The 12,821-nt window shown below is 37.4% G+C and overlaps 1 long non-coding RNA gene across 3 annotated transcripts in view; it reads right to left on the bottom strand.

Moving 5' to 3' along the window:
- LOC140120583 (uncharacterized) overlaps nt 1-12,821 on the bottom strand; it is a 45,836-nt gene that overhangs the window by 26,142 nt on the left and 6,873 nt on the right. For 2 of the 3 annotated variants that reach the window (XR_011853895.1, XR_011853888.1), the window contains exons 4-5: nt 10,181-10,262; nt 1,324-1,454 (exon numbers count right to left, since the gene is read on the bottom strand). This is a non-coding gene — a long non-coding RNA (uncharacterized lncRNA). Of the gene's footprint in view, nt 1-500; nt 549-1,323; nt 1,455-10,180; nt 10,263-12,821 lie in introns of all 3 variants that reach the window. The other variant, XR_011853892.1, reaches the window with a different exon arrangement.

Genomic DNA, 12,821 nt, shown 5'->3' on the forward strand with positions numbered 1-12,821 from the left:
CTAATGATGAAAGATTCTCCCCAAAGTCCTCTCTACATACAATCATCGTTTGCTGGGCCTTTGGGGCTCATTACTATTACACAGCCTGCAGCCCATGGAGAATCATCTTTTACTTTCTGTACTGGGCTTCAATATCTCTTACGCTACATGTACATACACTTTGCTAGCTGGTAGTGATGAGCAGACCCGAGCCACCAAGTTTGGATTCATAAAAAACTTTGTGGGTTTTTGTTCCCCCTTCAGTCGAAGTTCAGACGCGGGGTCACATTCAGCTCAAACTCACCCGCACTCAAATTTTAATGGGTCCAGTGATCACTACTTGCTAGCCATTTCTCAACAGCTTTGACACATGAGTGCATGTTTTTCAAGGGGCTCATACACCCGGACATAGTTCCCACAACGCTGTGCATGAACCATCTGCAGGGTCTCAAATTATTATTATAGAGCAGGTCTAATCCTTCCTGTATTTGTGGCTAGGAAAGCCTTATACTAGGATGCACCTGCCACAAACAGCCACCCGATATTCCACAAGTTCATGTGCAAGTAGCCTGAGTAAAAAAAAAATTTTTACAAAATAATATAGAATTGTAAACTTTCCTACTTTACATAAACATACAGTATAGAGCACAGCTCTGCTGGTAACATAGATATGTAATCAAGTACTGAAGTGTAACCGGAGCATTGGTCATGCATAGGCAGTGGTTCACCATTGAGGGAGGGGCTTCTGTTTCCGCGCTCCCATAATTGATGAAGATCCCAGCAGTTGGCCCCCCAGCAATTTGTAACTTAAACCCTATCATGTGGATTGGGGATGTGTAGGACAACCCCTTAGATAGAGCTCTATTTTGGTACTTTGTGAAAGCACCCCTGCTGGTTTCATCAGCATAACATCTGTGTCCCTCATAGCAGACTGTATTCTGTGAATGGAAGATTGCCAGAGACCATGGGCACTTATACCTGTGGAACATGTGCACTTTTGGGCCTTTGTTTCACCTTAGACAACCTCCCTTCAAAGTTCGCCACGGTCTAGATTTCTGCAGTGTTCCCTGAGTTATCCCTTAATCCAGATGTTAAAGTTTTGACTTTTTGTAAAAAAGTCACAAATCTATATCAGTTCTTAGCAGGCAAACAAAAGCTGATTGCAACTTTTGGGGGGGGATTGCAACCTATGGTCATTAAGTCGGAAAATTCACTTAAGACCTTAACTGAGCAGCAGGAAAATAAAAAAGACAGGAGCTAAAAGCCAAAACAAAGGTACAGGTGCGCACATGATTAGCAAATGTATCTGAAGAGCAGAAGTGCCATGTTATACTTACACCTTACCTATTCTATCTCTCGGAACAATTGTAGGTCTCCTAGTAAAGGGAATTTCTGTTGTCCCACGTTCACTTCACAAGTATTTGTGTTCTTTATAGCCACATTTGTTTTTAAACTTATTATTGTGGTATTTAATCCTGCAAAAGAAATAATTTGTTTAGACTCAATTAGGTTGGCAGCCCTGTTTTGGGAAAAAATTGTACACAACTGGGGGAGATTTATTAAAAGTATTGTAAAGCAGTGCAGGATTAGACAAGACAATCTTATGTTGAACCAAAACTGGCATAGTTTCATACTGCCTAATTCTTCTTTGCGACATCTTTTTGTTGGTCTATTTTACACCAGAAAACAGCACCAAAAATTTGTGGTATTTGCATAATTTTTGCTGCACTTGCTTATTCCAGTAAAACTATCACCTTTCCCTAAGCCACCTCTTATTGCAATAGTCTGAGAAGTGTCTAAAAATACTCTAAACTTCATAAGAACTGTGGCATTTTAGACAGTTTTGTGGCAGAGTTTGCTAATTCTGCCCCAATGCAGTCTACACTGAAAAACCTGGCCATGTATTGTAGTATGTTAAGTAGTACAATGGGAGCCACTCTTATTATGACTCTTTTGAAGAGTTTAGAGGAGGCATATGGATCTAGTCTAAATGACGTTGTAGAATTCCGATGCTGATTATCTATTATTAGATTACTCTAATAATAAAAATAGTGATACCGTATATACTCAAGTATAAGCCGAAGTACCTCATTTTACCACAAAAAAAATGGGAAAACGTATTGACTCGAGTATAAGCCTAGGGTGGAAAATGCAGCCACTAGTCTCTAATAAAATGTCCAGTAGTGTTCCCTTATCAATAAAATATCCAGTAGTATCCCCTCATCCATACAATGGCCAGTAGTCTCCCCTCATCAATAAAATGTCCAGTAGTCTCCCCTCATCAATAAGATGTCCAGTAGTCTCCCCTCATCAATAAGATGTCCAGCAGTCTCCCCTCATCGATAAAATAACCAGTAGTTTCCCCTCATGAATGCTCCTCACACAGCAGCCCCTCCATTTAATAAAATGTCCAGCAGTGAGCCACCCCCCATTAATAAAGTGTCCAGCAGAGTGCCCCCGTTAATGTAACATCCAGCATAGAGCCCCCTTGAAAAAAAATAACCTCATTACTCCCGTCCAGCACTGACCCCCAGTGTCCTCTTCTCCCCACACCAATCCTCACATAGGTAATGAATCCAAGAATCTTAAGTTATCCACATAAACAGAAAAACTGGAGAAAGTTTTCTGAATTTCTCAACCACAAATCTCTTGCAGTTTACAGCTGCTGTACATTGCTGTCGTTCTCACAGGAGCCGAGCCTCAAGGTCATTTTAGCCAAAGTGATAATAATTTACATATCATTTATGGGTTTATAATAATAATATTGTCCATATAAATGAGCTGTGCGTGAAACAATAAAAACACTGCTCATCAACGATTGTTCATTCATTCCTAAAATCCTATGAATCTGCGATGCATGGATGCATCTGCTTGTTGGTGTCAATGTGAATCCTATATAAATGGAATGATACTTCTACTGGAAGAACAAGTATTGGGGATCATTTTACACTAATGGAGCCTAAAGTAAATTTGTAGATCAGATGATTGAGTTCCTCGTATAAGCATAAGATCATACAGTTCATCTCGATGATGGAAAATAAAAGCTTGGCAGATGCTACGAATACCAAAAAAACTGAGAAACTTAAAGACCATTTATGAAATAATTGCAGTCCCCATTAAACAACAATTTGGGATCAATATTTCTCAATTTAATTAAGTGCCTTTGTTATTCCGTATGGAAAAGTAGCAAGTCAAATTGGTGCTTCAATACAGGGTGTGTCCTATATAATCTAGTACTATCAGCAGGAATTGGACATACAGGCAGTCCCCGGGTTACGTACAGGATAGATTCTGTAGGTTTATTCTTAAGTTGAATTTGTATGTAAGTCGGAACTGTATATTTTATCATTGTAACACCAGACAGAATTTTTTTGGTCTCCGTGACAATTGGATTAAAAAAATGTTGGTTTGTCATAAGAACCAGAATTAATAATAAATCTTAACTGCAGACACATTTCATAACTATTACAGCTGTTTATTGTAGGATAAAGTACAGTGATTTAACAATATCCAGAGATCCGTTTGTAGCTAGGGGTCGTCTGTAAGTCGGGTATTCTTAAGTAGGGGACCGACTGTATTGGACAAGGACTCATCTGCAACTGGAAACACCCACTCTACTGTCTACTCATCAATTAAGAAGGTACAAATGGACAGCACAACATCCAGTTGGAACAGAAATATGGGAAATATAAGAATTAACCAAAACAGACAAGTCAGAAGAGGAATCTTTGTATTATTAGAGCTTATACCCAATATTTAGAGTGTTTTGGGGGGGGGGTTACTGTTTTTAGGCTAAGCCATAGTCTATATCTTCTAACTTACACTGAAATACAATGGGACCGTTTTAATAAAGGGTGCCCTGGAAGGGATCGTACCCAGTGTAGTATTGCCAAACTAATCTAGGCACCCCAATGTGGATGCTAAAGAAGTAGATTTTTATTGCAGCAACAAATAAATATAAATTGTGTAACATTTTGACTATAAAATAATCTTTTTCAGGGCTGACTGTGAGAAGACTTTAACAAATACTCTTCCAGAGTGGAAGTGGAATAGGTTTTTAAAAAGTGGCAAAATATTTACACAAGTAAGTCATCATTTTGCAAATTTTTGTTGTCAAGACTTGTAGGCTTGTAGGGCTTGATAAACTGTCCCCGTTAAGCTAACTAACAAAACCAGATCCTGTAAACTTATCTAGTGGTGCCATTAGATTTCCAAAATCTGTAACTCTATGGGAGTCATTTATCTTACAATTTTCTCTCTTTTTGCCTCACATGGTTGAGAAGTTTAACGGCAAATATCATATACCATATATAATATTTGCCGTAAAATAGTATAAATCCCCCTAATTTTACCACCAAAAACTCGGAAAGCCTATTGACCCAAGTATAAGCCGAGGATGGGAAATGCATTGGTCACAGCCTCCCGAAATATAGCCAGCCAGCCCCCGGTAGTATATAGCCAGACAGCTCCCAGTAGTATATAGCCAGACAGCTCCAGTAGTATACAGCCAGCCTGCCCCCTGTAGTATACAGCCAGCCTGCCCCATGTAGTATACAGCCAGCCTGCCCCATGTTGTATACAGCCAGCCTGCCCCATGTTGTATACAGCCAGCCAGCCCCCTCTAGTATACAGCCAGCCCAGCCTCCCGCAGTAGTATACGACCAGCCCAGCCTGCCCCCAGTAGTATACAGCCAGCCCAGCCCAGCCTGTGGTATACACCCAGCCTGCCCCCTGTTGTATACAGCCAGCCCAGCCTACCCCCCGTAGTATACCGCCAGCCCAGCCTGCCCCCTGTAGTATACAGCCAGCCCATCCTGCCCCTTGTGGTATACATCTAGCCCACCCAGCCCCCTGTAGTATACAGCCAGCCAGCACTTATAATTGAAAAAATAAAATTATATACTCACCCTCCGGCAGCCTCGATGTTCAGCGCGGCTCCCCGATATTCAGCGCGGTACACGAGTATACGGTATTTCATATATCCATCATAATTTGCAATTTTTCCACTCACCTAGCGAAGTTAGCCACGCAAGAATTTTTCAGCGTTGTGCCTGATACATCCTTAAAATCCAGATGTCATCATATGAAAAAGTTGCCGTTTTGGCACTTAAAAAGTTGCAAATAAACTCCAGTCCTAACCATACATAGGAAAAACTTGCAGAAGAGTTTGAGACTTTTGTGTGACTTTTGAATAAAGTCACAAAAACCCCACAGACTCAGTTGCCTGATGTATCAATCTCTAAAATAAATCAAACAAGTCCAAAACTCAGAAAAAAACAAGAAAAGACACACACAAATGTCCTGACTAAAGATAAATGACCCCATGTGTCTATTAGAGGAGATTAGAACATCTGTAACATAAAAAGCTGCACTCTAACTACTGTAAAGATGTATTCTAAAACTGATAGAAATAAAATTAAGGACCTATAAAAAAAACTTGGTGATAAAAAATGCCCACTTGATATGAAATGCAAATATAACAAATATAATATTATGGTTGGAGATTAAACATAAAATTTACTGTAGTATAAAAATAGCACCATAAAAAATTCTACCATCTCAACCTGATTCTATTTGACAGCATAAATCCCAATGAGGTGTGGTGCCAAGCGGGTCACTACATCTATGCTAATTGGGGAGCAGAACTGCTTCAAGCGCTCCTATACCCCACTTTGATGGAGACCATATTTGCCTAATGAAATGAAGAAATACTAAATTCAATTTTCCGTGGTGGTCTATAGAAATATGCTGCACATCACCCAAAGATCTCGATGACATATTAAGAACAAGTTGCTCGGGCAGCGCATGCATACATTTACTTAGCTTGAGGCAAGTTTCTATAAATTAGCTTTCCTCCCATCACTTTATAGTCCAAGGCTGCCACGTTCTGTATAACATTAGAATAATAGCTGACCGTTCCCCCAACATGAAGTCACAGGCTTTTAGTATTGGTAGGGCTAAGCTAATGGCAGGTGAATCCAACAAGTAACAAATTCATATTTTGGGGGGTTTTGTCACAAAGGTCCTCCCAAAAATTAACTGGTCCCCTATTGTCTAGGGTCACAACCCATCAACAATACAGGCAGTACAGTACAGGGTTACGTACAAGATAGGTTTTTTAGGTTTCTACTTAAGTTGAATTTCTATGTAAGTTGGAACTGTATATTTTATCATTGTAAGTGGATTTTAAAAATGTTGGGTTGTCATAAGAACCAGGATTAACAATAAAGCTTCATTACAGACACCTTTCATAACTGTTACAGCTATTTATTGTATGCTAGGGCTAAAGTAGTAGTAATTTTGTGCAGGCCCGGGACCAAGGATTATCATTAAAACTTCATTACAGACACTTTACAGCTAATCATTGCAGCCGGAGACTAAAGTAAAGCATCCATAGACCTTACCCAGAGATCTCGATGGGCAGGGGGGTCTGTAACTAGGGGTCATCTGTAAGTCGGGTGTCCTTAAGTTGGAGACCGCCTGTATTGTCAACCTATCATTAAATGTATTCATCTTTCTGTAAAAAGGAATATGATCGAATTGCAGTTTCGTAATACAAAATAACTAATGTTAAAATGTGATTAAGTGATAACATCCCATCATTTCTAGGGCCACTCTTCAGCACCAGTGAATTGGGCTGAGCTTCAAAATCAGATAACACATGTGAATGGGGCTGAGCGGCAGTACTAGACACAGTCCAAAACTAGCTTTGTTGTACTACAGATTCAAGGTAATTAAGTAAAGTAACCGATCCTAACCACCTTTTTTTTCTTTAAAATACAAAATTACATACAATATTCCATTTCACATAGTACAATTGGTAGGTCCACAAATTGTATTATGTGAAATTGAATATTGTATGTAATTTTGTATTTTTCTGTTTTATTAAGAAGAAAAACAATTAAAAATATTTTTAAAAATAGGAAGTTAGGATCGGTTACTTTACATTTGGGCAGTAAGTTTTCGAGCGGGTAAAAAGGTTAGCAGATTGATTTAAAGGGAAATTTTCACAAATTTTATGAATCACAAAACTTATTCATAAATATCGTTTTATCGATTTTTATTTTCAGATTGTAGATATTTTTTCTTCTATTTTCTATAGACTAACGTGTCATCTTGCCCAAGCTTCTACTGTCCTCTAGTAAAAACCTTTAGTCAAACGCTTTACAGATAACTCATAGACCTGAGACGGCTACTCAAGGCGGATTCTGTGTAGCAGGAGGAGTAGATACGCTGTGACGTCACATTATGTCTGTGCTGGTAATAGGGAATGTAATGATAGTGCTTGTTATAGAGGTGTTACTTTACTAATAACAATACAGGCAGTCCCCGGGTTACATACAAGATAGGTTCTATAGGTTTGTTTTTAAGTTGAATTTGTATGTAAGTCGGAACTGTATATTTTATAATTGTAGCTCCAGAAAATTTTTGGTCTCTGTGATAATTGGATTTTAAAAATGTTGGGTTGTCATAAGAACCAGGATAAGCAATAAAGCTTCATTACAGACACCTTTGATAACTGTTATAGCTGATTATTGTAGCCTAGGGTTAAAGTAAATTACCAAAATCCAGAGGTCCGTTTGTAAGTCAGGTGTTCTTAAGTAGGGGACCGCCTGTAATCTTTAGTTGTATAGCGCCATTAAATTCTGCAGCGCTTTACTTTCTATCTGTCTTATCTGTGATGTAAATTAGCTGATTAGAAAATTAGCAAGTGTCAATCTATTATATTAAATATTATCTAGTGACATCTATATCAGTACTCACAGTACTTACTCATGTCACCTACCTGTGTATACATACTCATACAGAGAGGATTGTCAATCATTGCATCAGACCACCCACTGGACCATCAATCTGCTGAGCTCCTCCTGCTGTATAACATTCCACCAGACACGGCTTACTTTCTCTTCACCTTTCTACTAAAGTCACCAGCAATCCATTTCTTACTTTGGAGCAAATTTGTTCTCTCTCACCTGATCCATCTACCATTTTATGGTCAAAATTTGTTCAGTCTACCAAATCAATTGCTTAGAAGGAATCTGTACCAATATCTTACAATGGGGAAATAAATCTATCATAAAAAGTTGTGAAATCTTTAAAGATTTCACAACTTTGTGGTCAACACATATGCACAGGCAGTTAAATACAAAATAGGTTCCTTGGGTTTGTACTTAAGTTGAATTTGTATGTAAGTGGGAACTGGTATATTTTATAATTGTTACTCCAGACAATTTTTTTTTGCCCTAGTCACAATTTTTTGCTGTAATGGGCCAAGGATTATCCATAAAACTTCATTACAGGCACCTTACAGCTGATCATTCATTAGAGCTTCATTAGAGGTCACATTGGGCAGAGAGGTCAGTCTGTAACTAGGAGTCGTCTGTAAGTCAGGTGTCCTTAAGTAGGGGACCTACTGTATTATTTCCATGCCTAGCGTCACTGTGGCGGTGTAGTTTGTAGGGTCCTACCACTATGGTGCTTTATGCTTTTCTCAGAGGAGGAGAAAGATGGAAGCCCTGGACAGGCAAGGGAAGCCTTATAGTGCACATCAGTATTGCACATCATTTACATCACAGAATAGATTATCCTATGTATTTGTAGGTATTACAACTTGCCATAAAGAAGTCAATGTATACATGATTATATAGAGTGTTTAGTGGTATAACTAGTAACAGCCAACAAAGACAAGCGGGGAGTAAGACACATGTATTCGCTCCATCTAGTTGTCATGTATTCCTATGACAGTGTTGAGTGTAATTTCCCTGTTATTGTGGCTTTTACTCGCTGCTGTCTCCCATTGTTACATCTGTATGCAGTATGTGTGCGCTCAGTGGCGTAACTAGGAGTGGCAGGGCCCCATAGCCGGCTTCGGCATGGGGCCCCCTTCCAACTTAAAAATTATACATATTTGTATACTCATACACATTTATACAAATATGCACACTCATATAGAGCATATACACACACATACAGTGACATATACAAACCAACAGCATACGTACACACATACAGTATATGCAGACACCATAAACCATATACACAGATGCAGCATATATACATCCCATATATGTTATATACATATTATGATGTACAATGTGCAGCATAATATGGATATAATGTTGCACGTCCTCCACTCTTTAGTGTGTCAGGTTGGATGGTGGGGCCCCCTGACACTGTGGGCCCCATAGCGGTTGCTATGGCTGCTACCACTGTAGTTACGCCCCTGTGTGCGCTCGCATGGTGACCTCTCTGTGATTGTAAGCAAGCCTTGAAGTTTATATGGGCCAATTGGTTCTTATTCGTCATCATATCCTTTGATTCCAAATTATGTTCCCATTTACAATATGTGTGAGTATTTCCATGTTCTCATATTTTATTCATTTCCTCCTTTGGACTTCCATTAGCCCTTTCTCTTTCTCTTCTTTTTTTTTTTTTTGTACTGAAAACATCCAGTCAAATTGAAATGTATTCTTCTTCTTCTTCTTGAGAGGCACTCAGACAACAAAATTAATAGAAGCGCCAGTGATTTATTCCTAAAACAATGTATGTACATTAATGTAAAATTATTTCTTTCTGCAGGATCCACATCCGCATAGCGACTTGTCATTCCGTATTAGTACACTTAAATAATTCTAATTATATTCCACAGAACAATATCTTTAATTGTTCCTGTTGTCTTCCCACATTAAATAGGTACGAAAACACATTTACACTCATTTGGAAGGGAAAATAAGAAAATAACAGTTATTACCTCTATTATTAATATTGTTATTATTACCTTTTTTATTGTTATTATTTTAAGGAATATTCTATCGCGCCCTCAACTTTTGTTTTTAATCTTAATGTTTTCCTCCTCTCACTTTGTGTTAAAAAAAAATCCTAAATATAACTATTATTTGATGTCTATGCACTAATCTAAAAATAATAATACTCCAAAATAAATAATATTGTTTTTATATTTATGCTTTAAAAAGAAACATAAAGAAAATGATCTAATTTTATAGTTATACATTTGGACATATATAGTAAGAATGTATCTTAAGTGATTTGGAGAATAGTGTTATAACATGAAGGCACCAGACTTATAAGTTATGACTACCTTCAACATCTGTAAAATGGCAATAATTATTTTTGAAGATACTTAAATATCAGGGAAACATAAAGATAAAGTATGAAGGCAACAAAAAAAATTAAAACTTACCATTAAGTGAAGTTATTTTAGCTATGACATGTGGCACAGGAAGGTTGGGTCCCCACATAGACAGTAGGTGAAAATGACATCACTACATAAAAATAAAAAAAATAACATAAAATACAAGTGTAAGTTCCTGCTTGTAAAGCTTACCATGTGTATGTAAGTTTGTACAACTATTTCATTTAGTTTTACATATAGCAATGTTTCTACATGGAAAAGTGGCTGAAATATTGTCCAGGACTTCCAGAGAATTCAATAAAACCTTATATATTAAATTTCCAATGCAAATAAACTCCATTTCATATCAACAAACACAAACATTCCACCGACCTGGGAACTATCTCTAGTTTTCAAAAATATAACCCCGTTTATTTCTTTTTACTTCTGCTCTGCCTTCATTATATCGAACCTCCGAACTTTAATTACAGAATATTTTCATTACTTAACTCAATTACGTGTGTTGATATAATTCGTCCATTTGTTTATTATTTGGTTTGATATTTCTTTATTAATGGTAAACAGTTATAAAAACAAGATATTCATTTGTAAAGTTTTAACTTGAAAGTTAAAGCAGTTATTATGCTATGAATCATTTGCTGTAATCTGTTCAAAGTAATTGACAAGTATTTAAAGGAAATCTACTATCAGAATCAAGCAGGGTAAACCAGGGACACTTACGCATAAATCTTATATTTGGTATTCATGGGCTCCTTCCTTCTAAAATCAACTTTCAAAATGATGCTTATGAGCCAGAAGGGATCTGGGGGTGTAATGAGAACCCCTCTGTGCACTAGCTTCAAAGGCTGTTACACTGTGCAGGAACAGTTCCCCTTCCACTTCCTCTGCTTCTGTGAGATTAAATTAGTAAAAGGGAGGGTGGCAGTGCTAAAGGAGCAGGGGGAGCAAGAGACAGTCTAACAGCCCGTGAAGCTGCAAAACAGAAGGGTTCTGGTAATGCCCCCCCTCCCGAGCCCTTCCTAATTTTCATTTTGACTCATTAAAACCAGATAACATAATTTATAAATTTTTATAATTGATTTTTATTTTCAGACTGTTGATTTTTTTCCTTCTATATTCTGCCCATGATTATGGGGCAGCCGGAGCTCTATAATTTTATTTAGTGTTAAACATTACACATTGAGGTTTAGAGGTTGGTATAAAGTTTTGTAGACATGCTCAGTACAGTGTATAAGGTCTGTGACGTCACTAGTGAATGTCATGACGCTGTTTTCTATAGATGGGCTCTTCCATTGTAATCCAGTCTGGGATGTAAACTAGAGACTCTGCATAGAAAACCCCTACAGATGTGTCTGTCTATTATTACACTTAGTGGCCACAGTGTGAATTGCAGGATTCGTTTGATTCGTTTTATTAAATAAATCTTTTTTTTTTTTTTAAATCATCAACAATTAAGTGAAAATAAGTTTAACATATAAATCGGTGATTTTCTGATGACACTTTCCCTTTGATTGTGAACTGAAGCTTCAGTATCATAGTTTGGCCTCTCTTTACAATAAATGGCTAAGTTCACATTGTGGTTCAAACCTCAGTTAAAAAAAAACGAAAGAACTGAGGTTTAACGTATGAATTAAAAATCTCATTGACATCAATGTAAATTTTATATCATCCTTTATGTTCAGTTAGACAAGTATCCATTTTTTAAAGGGAAAAAAAAGTACTGCAGCCTCCGTAATTTTTTCCATTAAAAAAAACTGCATGGATAACGGATACCTGCCGAACAGAACATAACAGATAACATCAAATTCAGGATAACAATTTATATCAACACTGAACTTCTTCTGCCATGTTCCTGCCCATTTAGCAGCTTACTAAACTTTTTTTCTGTAATTTTTACAATCAATCTATTTTTTTTTGGGGGGGGGGATCTACAAAGTTTTGTATCATCTGTGACGGCAGACACTTTACTCCCTATTCCATCCACTGGGTCATTTATAAAGAGAATATGACACAGCAGCCTTATTGCCCCCCAATAATAACTTCAGCCCTTCTGGAGTATGTAGCATTTACAGGCAGTCCCCGCGGTACGTACAAGATTCTGTAGGTTTGTTCTTAAGTTGAATTTTATATTTCTATATTTTACAATTGTAACCCCAGACAGAATTTTTTTGGTCTTTGCGACGATTGGGTTTTAAAAATGTTGGGTTGTCATAAGAATCTAGATTAAGAATAAAGCTTCATTACAGACACCTGTGATAACTGTTACAGCTGATTATTGTAGCCTAAGGTTTAGGTAAATTACCAATATCCAGAGGTCCGTTTGTAACTAGGGGTCGTCTGTAAGTCATGTGTTCTTAAGTGGGGGACCGCCTGTACAATGACTCTTTGACCAATTCTTTACCTATATGCATACATTATCACCAAGATTGTAACCTCCAGCTTCATTTAGTTTCATATGAGTTTCATATGTTATTCTGTAATGTCTTATATCCCCAATAAGCTACACACAACAATAAGGAATATGATGGCGCAATAAAAATAGAGAATTATTTCTTTTTATTTATTTAGAAATTTTACAACGATGTCAATGGGATTTTTAATTGATACGGTAAACCTTTACTTCTTAACGGAGGTTTGAATGGCAGTGTGAACTTAAGAGGTGCTTTGCAAGGAGCTTTGTGTGGTAGAA

This window comes from Engystomops pustulosus, chromosome 1 (assembly GCF_040894005.1).
Source record: "Engystomops pustulosus chromosome 1, aEngPut4.maternal, whole genome shotgun sequence".
Classification (NCBI taxonomy): Eukaryota; Metazoa; Chordata; class Amphibia; order Anura; family Leptodactylidae; genus Engystomops; species Engystomops pustulosus.